This window comes from Microtus pennsylvanicus, chromosome X (genome assembly GCF_037038515.1).
Source record: "Microtus pennsylvanicus isolate mMicPen1 chromosome X, mMicPen1.hap1, whole genome shotgun sequence".
Taxonomy (NCBI): Eukaryota; Metazoa; Chordata; class Mammalia; order Rodentia; family Cricetidae; genus Microtus; species Microtus pennsylvanicus.
Window position 1 is genome coordinate 128,852,807 of NC_134601.1, and position 11,021 is coordinate 128,863,827.

The window sequence follows — 11,021 nt, forward strand, 5'->3', positions numbered from 1 at the left end:
TGTTTTGATTTGTATTTCCCTGATTGCTAAGGAAATTGAGCACAACCTTAAGTGTCTTTTGGCCATTTGAACTTCTTCTGTTGAGAATTCTCTGTTCAGTTCAGTGCCCCATTTTTTAATTGGGTTAATTAGCATTTTAAAGTCTAGCTTCTTGAGTTCTCTATATATTTTGGAGATCAGACCTTTGTCTGTTGCGGGGTTGGTGAAGATCTTCTCCCAGTCAGTAGGTTGCCTTTGTGTCTTAGTGACAGTGTCCTTTGCTTTACAGAAGCTTCTCAGTTTTAGTAGGTCCCATTTATTCAATGTTGCCCTTAATGTCTGTGCTTCTGGGGTTATACCTAAGAAGCGATCACCTGTGCCCATCTGTTGTAGGGTATTTCCCACTTTCTCTTCTATCAGATTCAGTGTTTTCGGGCTGATATTGAGGTCTTTAATCCATTTGGACTTGAGTTTTGTGCACGGTGATAGATATGGGTCTATTTTCATTCTTCTACAGGTTGACATCCAGTTGTGCCAGCACCATTTGTTGAAGATGCTTTCTTTCTTCCAATGTATACTTTTAGCTCCTTTATCGAAAATGAGGTGTTCATAGGTTTGTGGGATAAAGTCCGGGTCTTCTATACGATTCCATTGGTCGACTTCTCTGTTTTTATGCCAGTACCACCCTGTTTTCATTACTGTAGCTCTGTAATAGAGTTTGAAGTCAGGGATGGTAATGCCTCCAGATAATCCTTTATTGTATAGGATTGTTTTGGCTATCCTGGGTTTTTTGTTTTTCCATATAAAGTTGATTATTGTCCTCTCCAGATCTGTGAAGAATTTTGATGGGATCTTGATGGGGATTGCATTGAATCTATAAATTGCCTTAGGTAGAATTGCCATTTTTACTATGTTGATCCTCCCAATCCAAGAGCAAGGGATGTCCATCCATTTTTTGGTATCCTCTTCAATTTCTTTCTTCAATGCCTTAAAGTTCTTGTCAAATAGATCTTTCACTTCCTTGGTTAGATTTACCCCAAGATATTTTATGCTGTCTGTGGCTATCGTGAATGGAGAAGCTTCTCTGATTTCCCTCTCTGCTTCCATATCCTTTGTGTATAAGAGGGCGACTGATTTTTTTGGAGTTGATCTTGTATCCTGCCACATTACTAAAGCTGTTTATCAGCTGTAAAAGTTCTTTGGTGGAGTTTTGGGGGTCGCTTATGTACACTGTCATATCATCTGCGAATAACGAAAGTTTAACTTCTTCCTTTCCAATTCGAATCCCCTTGATCCCATTATGTTGTCTTATTGCTATTGCTAGAACTTCCAGCACTATATTGAAGAGGTATGGCAAAAGTGGACAGCCTTGTCATGTTCCTGAGTTAAGCGGGATGGCTTTGAGTTTCTCTCCGTTTAATTTGATGTTAGCTGTCGGCTTGCTGTATATAGCTTTTATTATATTTATGTATGACCCTTGTATCCCTAATCTCTCCAAGACTTTTAACATAAATGGATGCTGAATTTTGTCAAATGCTTTTTCAGCATCTAATGAAATGATCATATGGTTTTTTTCTTTCAGTTTATTTATATGCTGGATTACATTGATAGATTTTCGTATGTTGAACCAGCCCTGCATCTCAGGAATGAAGCCTACTTGATCATAATGGATAATTTTTCGGATGTGTTCTTGGATTCGGTTTGCCAGTATTTTGTTGAGGATTTTTGCGTCGATATTCATGAGTGAGATCGGCCTGTAATTCTCTTTCCTGGTTGAGTCTTTGTGTGGTTTTGGTATTAGAGTAACTGTAGCCTCATAAAAGGAATTTGGTAATGACCCTTCTGTTTCTATATTGTGGAGTACATTGAGGAGTATAGGTATTAGGTCTTCTTGGAAGTTCTGGTAGAATTCCGCATTGAAACCATCTGGCCCTGGGCTTTTTTTGGTAGGGAGGTTTTTGATAACAGCTTCTAGTTCTTCGCGACTGACAGGTCTGTTTAGATTTTTCCCCCTGTCCTGATTTAATTTTGGTAAATAGTATTTATCTAAAAAAGTGTCCATTTCTTTTACATTTTCCAGTTTAGTGGCATACAAGCTTTTGTAGTAAGATCTAATGACTCTCTGAATTTCCTCTGTGTTTGTGGTTATGTCCCCCTTTTCATTTCTGATCTTATTAATTTGCAAATTTTCTCTCTGCCGTTTGACTAGTTTGGATAGGGGTTTGTCAATCTTGTTGATTTTCTCCAGGAACCAGCTTCTTGATTCATTGATTCTTTGGATTGTTTTCTGTGTTTCTATTTTGTTGATTTCAGCCCTCAGTTTGATTATTTCCAGTCTTCTACTACTCCTAGGTGAGTCTGCTTCTTTTTTTTTCTAGAGCTTTCAGATGGGCTGTTAAGTCTCCAATATGTGCTTTCTCTGTTTTCTTTAAGTGGGCACTTAGTACTATGAACTTTCCTCTTAGGACTGCTTTCATTGTGTCCCATAAGTTCGAGTATGTTGTTTCTTTATTTTCATTGAATTCAAGGAAGACTTTAATTTCTTTCTTTATTTCTTCCTTAATGCAGGTATGGTTCAGTAGTTGACTGTTCAGTTTCCATGAGTTTGTAGGCTTTCTGGGGGTAGCATTGTTGTTGAATTCTAACTTTAATCCATGGTGGTCTGATAAGACACAGGTGGTTAGTAATATTTTTTTGTAGCTGTGTAAGTTAGCTTTGTTACCGAGTATGTGGTCAATTTTCGAGAAGGTTCCATGAGCTGCAGAGAAAAAGGTATATTCTTTCCTCTTTGGGTGGAATATTCTATAGATGTCTGTTAAGTCCATTTGCTTCATTACCTCCATTAATTCTCTAATTTCTCTGTTAGGTTTCTGTCTGATTGACCTGTCCATTGGTGAGAGAGGAGTGTTGAAGTCTCCTACTATTAGTGTGTGCGGTTTGATGGCTGCCTTGAATTTTAGCAATGTTTCTTTTACGTACGTGGGTGCTTTTATATTAGGGGCATAGATATTCAGGATTGAGACTTCTTCCTGATGAATTGTTCCTGTTATGAGTATAAAATGTCCCTCTCCATCTCTTCTGATTGATTTAAGTTTGAAGTCAACTTTGTTAGAAATTAGTATGGCCACACCTGCTTGTTTCTTAGGTCCATTTGCTTGGTAAGCCTTTTCCCAGTCCTTTACTCTGAGTAGGTGCCTGTCTTTGTGGTTGAGGTGTGTTTCTTGTAGACAGCAGAATGTTGGATCCTGTTTTCGTATCCAATCTCTTAGCCTGTGCCTTTTTATAGGTGAGTTGAGCCCATTGACATTAAGTGATATTAATGACCAGTGGTTGTTAACTCCGGTCACTTTTTTAGTAGTAGGGTTTGAATGTTTCCCTTCTTTGAGTTGCGCTGGTGAAGGGTCTCTAGATGTCTGAGTTATTGAGGTCTTTGTTGGACTCCTTGGTTAGTGATTTTCCTTCTATTATTTTCTGTAAGGCTGGATTTGTAGCTACGTATTGCTTAAATTTGTTTTTATCCTGGAAAATTTTGTTTTCTCCATTTATAGTGAACGAAAGCTTGGCTGGATATAGTAGTCTGGGCTTGCATCCATGGTCTCTGAGTTTTTGCAGTACATCTATCCAGGACCTTCTGGCTTTCATGGTTTCCATAGAGAAGTCAGGTGTAAGTCTGATAGGTTTACCTTTATAAGTAAGTTGGCCTTTTTCCTTTGCGGCTCTTAATATTCTTTCTTTATTCTGTATATTTTGTGTTTTGATTATTATATGGCGAGGGGATGTTTTTTTTTTTTGATCCAGCCTATTCGGTGTTCTGTATGCCTCTTGAAACTTCATAGGTACATCCTTCTTCAGGTTGGGAAAGTTTTCTTCTATAATTTTGTTAAATATATTTTCTGGACCGTTGAGCTGCACTTCTTCTCCTTCTTCTACTCCAATTATTCTTAGGTTTGGTCTTTTTATTGTGTCCCATATTTCCTGAATGTTTTGTGATGAGAGTTTGTTGGACTTGCTGTTTTCTTTGATCAGTGCGTTTATTTTCTCTATGTTATCCTCAGAATCTGAGAGTCTTTCTTCTATCTCTTGTATTCTGCTGGTTATGCTTGTTTCTGTAGTCTCTATTCGTTTACCTAGATTTTCCATGTCCAGCCGGCCCTCTGTTTGTGTTTTCTTCTTTGCCTCCATTTCAGTTTTCAAGTCATGAACTGTTTCCATTATCTGCTTGATTGTTTTTCCTTGGTTTCCTAGGGTATCATTCACTGATTTACTCAATTCCTCAAACTTTCTGTTATACTTCTCATCCATTTCTAAAAGGGCATTTTTTATATGCTGTTTAAGGGTGTCAATCACTTTCATGAAGTCAGTTTTTTCTCCTTCTTCTTGATTAAGGTGTTCATGTCCTCCTGTTGAGGCCGCTGGCTTCTGGTGGTTTCGTGTTGTTTTTCAGATTGTTGGGTGAATTCTTGCATTGGCGTCTCCCCATCTCTTCCTCCCAAAATTCTCCTATGGATCTTCTTTTACAGGATCAGGTCTTCTTGCCGACTGATGTACCTTCCCAGTGATGTCACTCCCCAGTGATGTTTCTCCTGGAGTCCAGTTCGGATCTCCTTGCTGTTTGGTTAGCTCGCAATCAAAGGGCCCACCCTGCTTGCTGCAGGCAGGCTATGGAGACAAAGGAGCTACTGCCTTCCCCTTTGCACTCACCTTCGGGTTCAGTCCCAGCACCCAGGCGGGCTGAGCAGGGAGGCGCTCTGCCGCCCAAGAAGGGAGGGATGGAGGGAGACAGGGGGTGGGGGGATCTGGATGTAAGCTGGATGGGATAGGAAGAGAGAGGAGGTAAGGGGCAGTATAGCCCCTGTAGAATGACCAGGAAGTGTAGGCGGGCTATTCCCGGGTGCCGCAGCACTCACTCACCACAATGATGTTTCACTAGGTGCCCTAATCGAAACTCCGTGCTGCTTGGTTCGCTCGCAGACAAAGGGCCCACCCTGCTTGCTGCAGGCAGGCTATGGGGAGAAAGGAGCTACCGAGCTCCCCTTTACCCTCCGCTTAGGGTTAGGACCCAGCGCCCAAGCAGGCAGAGCAGGGAGGCGCTCTGACACCAAGGAAGGGAGGGGGGGAGAGAAACAGGGGGTGGGGGGATCTGGATGTAAGCTGGATGGGATAGGAAGAGAGAGGAGGTACCGGGCAGTATAGTCCCTTTTATGTCCCCTTTTTATTTCTGATTTTGTTAATTTGGACATCCTCTCTCTGCCTTTTCATTAGTTTGAATAAGGGTTTGTTTATCTTGTTGATTTTTCTCAAAGAACCAGCTCTTTGTTTCATTGATTCTTTGTATTGTTTTCTTTGTTCCTATTTTATTAATTTCAGCCCTCAATTTGATTGTTTCCTTGTCATCTTCTCCTCCTGGGTGAGTCTGCTTCTTTTTGTTCTAGAGCTTTCAGGTGTGCTATTAAGTCACTAGTTTGAGATTTCTTCACTTTTTTTGAATTGTTTTTATTGAGCTATATATTTTTCTGCACTACCCTCCCTTCCTATCCTCTTACCCTCCCCCAAGGTCCCCATGTTCCTAATTTACTCAGGAGATCTTGTCTTTTTCTACTTCCCATGTACTTAGATCAATGTATGTCTCTCTTAAGGTCCTCATTGTTGTCTAGGTTCTCTGGGATTGTGAATTGTAGGCTGGTTTCCTTAGCGTAATGTCTAAAAGCCACTTATGTGAGTGAGTACATATGATACTTATCTTTCTGGGTCTGGGTTACCTCACTCAATATGATGTTTTCTAGATCAATCCGTTTACCCACAAATTTCAAGATGTCATTTTTTTTTCTGCTGTGTAAATGTACCACATTTTCCTTATCTATTCTTCGGTTGAGGGTCATTTTGGTTGTTTTCAGTTTCTGGCTCTGACAAACAATGCTGCTATGAACATAGTTGAGCACATGTCCTTGAGGTATGATTGAGCATCATTTGGGTATATACCCCAAAGTGGTATTGCTGGGTCTTGAGGAAGGTTGTTTTCTAATTTTCTAAGAAATCACCACACTGACGTCCAAAGGGGTTGTACCAGTTTGCATTCCCACCAGCAATGCAGAAGTGTTCCCTTTTCCCCACAACCTCTCCAGCATAAGTTGTCATCAGTGTTTTTGATCTTGGCCATTCTTACAGGTGTAAGATGGAATCTCAGAGTTGTTTTGATTTGCACTTCTTTGATGGCTAAGGATGTTGAACATTTCCTTAAGTGTCTTTCAACCATTTTAGATTCCTCTGTTGGGAGTTCACTGTTTAGGTCTGTACCCCATTTTTATTGGATTATGTGTTTTTTTGATGACCAATTTCTTAAGTTCTTTATATATTTTGGAGATCAGACCTCTGTCTGATATGGGGTTGGTGAAGATCTTTTCCCATTCTGTAGGCTGTCGCTTTGTTTTGTTGACTGTGTCCTTTCCTTTACAGAAGCTTTTTAGTTTCGGGAGGTCCCATTTATTAGTTGTTTCTCTCAATGTCTATGTTTATATTTAGGAAGTGATTCCTTGTGCCAATGCGTTCAAGTGTACTTCCCACTTTCTCGTCTATGAGGTTCAGTGTGGCTGGCTTTATGTTGAGGTCTTTGATCCATTTGGACTTGAGTTTTGTGCATGGTGATAGATATGGGTCTATTTTCATTCTTCTACATGTTGATATCCAGTTATGCCAGCACCATTCTCCACTTTCTTTATCTATGCATTTAGTGCTATGAGCATTCCTCTTAGCACTGATTTCATAGTGTCCATAGGTTTGGATACTCTGTGCCTTCAGTTTCGTTAATTTAAATTTAGAAGTCTTTAATTTCTTTATTTCTTTCCTTGCCTGCCTAAGGCACCTGATAGGTCTAATAAAAAAGCTAAATGGCCAATACCAATAGAGGAGGAGGTATTGACAGGATTTCTGGGCAGAGAGAGTAAGTAGGAGAAAGAATTTGAGACTCAGGGGAAGAAAAAGAAAAAAAAGACACCAGGGAGATTCCAAGGTCCAGCCAGCCAGACAAGAATGAAGCAGGAAAGTAGGACATACAGAATGAAAGAAAGGTAAAAAGTCCCGAGACAAAACATAGATGAAGAGAAACAGGTTAAGTTAAAAGAGGTAGTGTGGCAAGTCCTAGCTAAGGCCAACCAAGCTTAATTAATAATAAATTGTGTCTATGTCTTCATTTGGGAGCTGATTGGCAGCCCAAAGAAAATTCCAACTACAGACTTTGTCATGAAATATCTTTTTTCCTCCATCTATGATGATTGACACTTTTGCTGGGTATAGTAGTCTGGGCTGGTATCTGTGGTCTCTTGGAGTCTGCAAGAGATCAGTCCAGGACCTTCTGGCTTTCAGAGTCTCTGTTGAGAAGTCAGGTGTAATTCTAATATGTCTGTCTTCTTTCCTTGCAGCTTTTCATATTCTTTCTTTATTTTGCATTTTTAGTGTTTTGATTAAGTTACTCGGGAATTTTCTTTTCTGATCCAATGTGACTTCGTCAAGGAACAAAGCCTGAGAACAATATGAACAAGCTCTCTTTATGGCAAGACCCTGGAGTCACCCTGACCCAATTGGCAAAGCCTATGGACAGTTCACTGCATAATTCTGTTAATGACCCCAGGAGCATATTGCTATGTGCTCTCCTTTTGCTATCAAAGTCATATTGCTGGCTGTCTCTAATTTCAGTTTCTCAGAATTACAGATGAAATAGCTATTGCAAAAGGAACACTATCCCCTGAAGACTCTCCTCTGGGTGCACCAGAGGGAAGGCTGTTAAAAATAAAGAGTGGGCCTGATTCAGCCCCTAAAGCCTTTGATGTGTCAGGTGTGACCATGAATTCAGGCTTCTCAAGAACAGGATGCTGCCTTTCCAACATAGCCTGTGACTAACTGAAAGAGTCACAAAGGTTCATTGCATATTTGCATAACTGTTTTGGATAAAAAGATTTTAACCACAAGAGTCTTGGAGAAATGCTAATAAATAGATGATATCAGAAGTTAATGGGAACAGTCTAGAGGCAGGGAATGAAATAGAATCATAGAAACACACAGTTCTCTCATAGCTGTGCCAGTGCCCCCTAGAACTTAAGAGAGATGAACATGAGAACAAGGGATAAACAGCGCCAACTTTTAAGAGTAAATTTCCATGTTGCCTTTGGATAAATGGAAAAACCTGGTATGTCTCCATTAGAGCTATGGATCAAATAGGTAATGGTTACAGGTGGGAAAGTTGGAAGACAGGAGGAGAAAAAAACAGAGATACAAACTGGAAATTATTGTAGCCATTTTTAGAAACTTAAAGGAACAAATCTGATTGTAAAATGTTCCTGCAAAGCATTGAAATTGTACAAATAAATATAAGTCAAGCTATCCAGGGCCACTTATTTAAAACAGGTAGTCACAGTTTCTTTGTTGCACTGACTTCATCCATCTATCCCAGGTCAATGGACCTGTCTGGATATGGGCCTCCAGCACAATCTATCTGGTGTTCTGTAAGCTTTTTGTACCATTCTTTAAGGTTAGGAAAATTTTCTTCAGTGATTTTTTTTTTAGTATATTTTCGGCGTTTTTGTGCTGAGATTCTTCTCTTTCTGTTCCTATTATTCTTAGGTTTGGTCTTTTCATGGTATTCCAGATTTTCTGGATGTTTTGTGTTTGGAGTTTTTCCGGTTTTAATATTTTCTTTGATGAATCTGTTTCTTCTATTGTATCTTTAACACCTAAGATTCTCTCTTCCATCCCTTCCTGTTCACTTACCCAGATTTTTCATTTCCTGAATTCCTTCAGTTTGTGTTTTATTTATTTCTTCTTTTTCAATTTTCATGTCATGAATAGTTTCCTTCACCTGTGTGTTTGGTTTGTTCTTGGCTTTTTGGCATTCTTTAAGGGCTTTGTTGATATCATCTAATTTTTTGTCTTTTCCTCGATTTCTTTAAGGGAGTCTTTCATTTCCTCTTTAAGAAAGTCATAAAGTTGGTTTTAAGGTCATTTTCTTGTGTTTCAGCTGCAGTGGAATGTTCAGGTTTTGCTGTTGTAGGATAGCTGGACTCTGGTGATGCCATTTTGCCCTGGCTGTTGTTGATTGTATTTTACACTGATTTCTGAGTTTGCCTTTGTTCGGTGGGTGTTTTTTTTCCTTGGCTTCTATTTCCTCTTTGGTTTTCTCATCTTTGTGGACTGGATTTCTGGTGTCCAGCCTGATTCTGGTCTAGTTGGGAGTCTCTGTCCAAGTTGTCTGTTGTCCCTCTTGTGCTTAGTTTGTCCTTAGGCACAGGGAGTCTCTGTTCTCCTGATTAGTGTAGCCTACACCTAACAGCTGTGGCCTGATCACGTTGGTGTGGTTTATACCTGTTCTGACTGGTACTACTTGTACTTGTAGCATCAAACTTATGTATCATAATTTATTATAGACTGAATAGTCAGATGGATCTCTATGAGTTTGAGGCCAACCTGGTCCACATATCCAATCCCATGACTGCCATAACTGCATAGTGAGACACTTCCTGTCGTCCTAATGAAGAGGTAGCATGCAGAATGGGAAAAATGCTTACCAATTATATGTCTGTCAGAAAGTTAGTGTCTAGAATATACGAAGGACTCAAACAACAACCCAATTTCAAAATGGGGCATGAAACTAGAGTTCTCAAAAGATGAAATACAAGTAGGTGTATTTCAAAAATGTTCAATGCCCTTAATGTACTTAAAACTATTTTGAGATTTCATCTTACTCAAATTAGCATTGTTAATTTTTTATTTACAGTAAATGTTATATGGGTATGAGAAAGGGGAAAATACTTATTCGTTGCTGGTGGGAATGCAAACTTGTACAGTCACTATGGAAATCAGTGTGGAGGCTCTCCCAAAAGATAAAAATAGATTGGCCACATGATCCAGCTGTGCCACTCTTGGTCACATATCCAGAGGACTCTGTTCTGTCACAGACACTTCCTCATTCATGTTCATTGCTGCTCTAGTCACAAGAGTCAGGATATTGAAACAGCCTTGGTAGCTATCAATCGGTGAGCAGATAATGAAAATAGGGTACTTTTACATAATGGACTCTTACTCAACTGTTTAAAGAAATCATGAAATCTGCAGGTGAATGGATGGAGCTGGAAACAATCATTCTTAGTTAGCTATCCCAGCCCCAGAAAGACAAATACTGCATTTTCTCTCCTTTGTAGATGTTAGTATTGAATCTTTTGATATGTGTTCCTCATTTGCAATACCCGTAAAGATTAGAAAATTAGTAATGGGACATAAGTTGGGAGCAGTGGCTTTCAAGGGAGATGAGCTCAATGATATAAGTGGTTAAGTGGGAATAAACAAACAGGAATGATTAAAGTGGGTTTGGGGAAGGCAGAGTAGAGGAAGAAATATGGGTAGAGATAAATAATGTAAAGAGCCTTGGAAAAGGTCATATGAAAAACCACTGCTGTAGAAGGTATCACATATATATTGTGTATGTATACATATACATACATACATATATGTGTGTATATATGCTTAAAACAGAGTTATCTTGTAACGGGGTGATAACCCCCTTTCTAAACACTACAGGCTAACAAATAAAAACGCGAGTTACTTCTTTTAGAGTTGCTGTCCAATGAGGTCCCATAGACTCCCAAACATGTCAGGATATTGCCAATTCTCTTGCTTACCTTCCAGGACTGGATGATAAGTCCCTATTGATGAAGATGCCATAGACTTGAGTCAAAGAACATGGAGAAATCAATTTGCTAGTCTTCTCTTGGAAGCTTTAACTATACTGCCTAGCTTTCATAGTGCTGGAAGATGCCATGCTTCCTATTGGAGGAGAAAAATAATCAGCAAACTTCACAAAGCTGTGAACCCTGCAAGTTATTGTATAATTCCTTGCCTAGCAAGACATCCTTACCAGCTCAAGAGAGGCACAAGTATTGTAGTAATAATCAACCACTTCCTGATTAGATTTGAGGTCTGCTCCACAAGTTGAAGCCCATACCTGGCACCATTATCAAGGCCAAGAACCTGTGACTATACAGGTCTCAGGCCCAGGG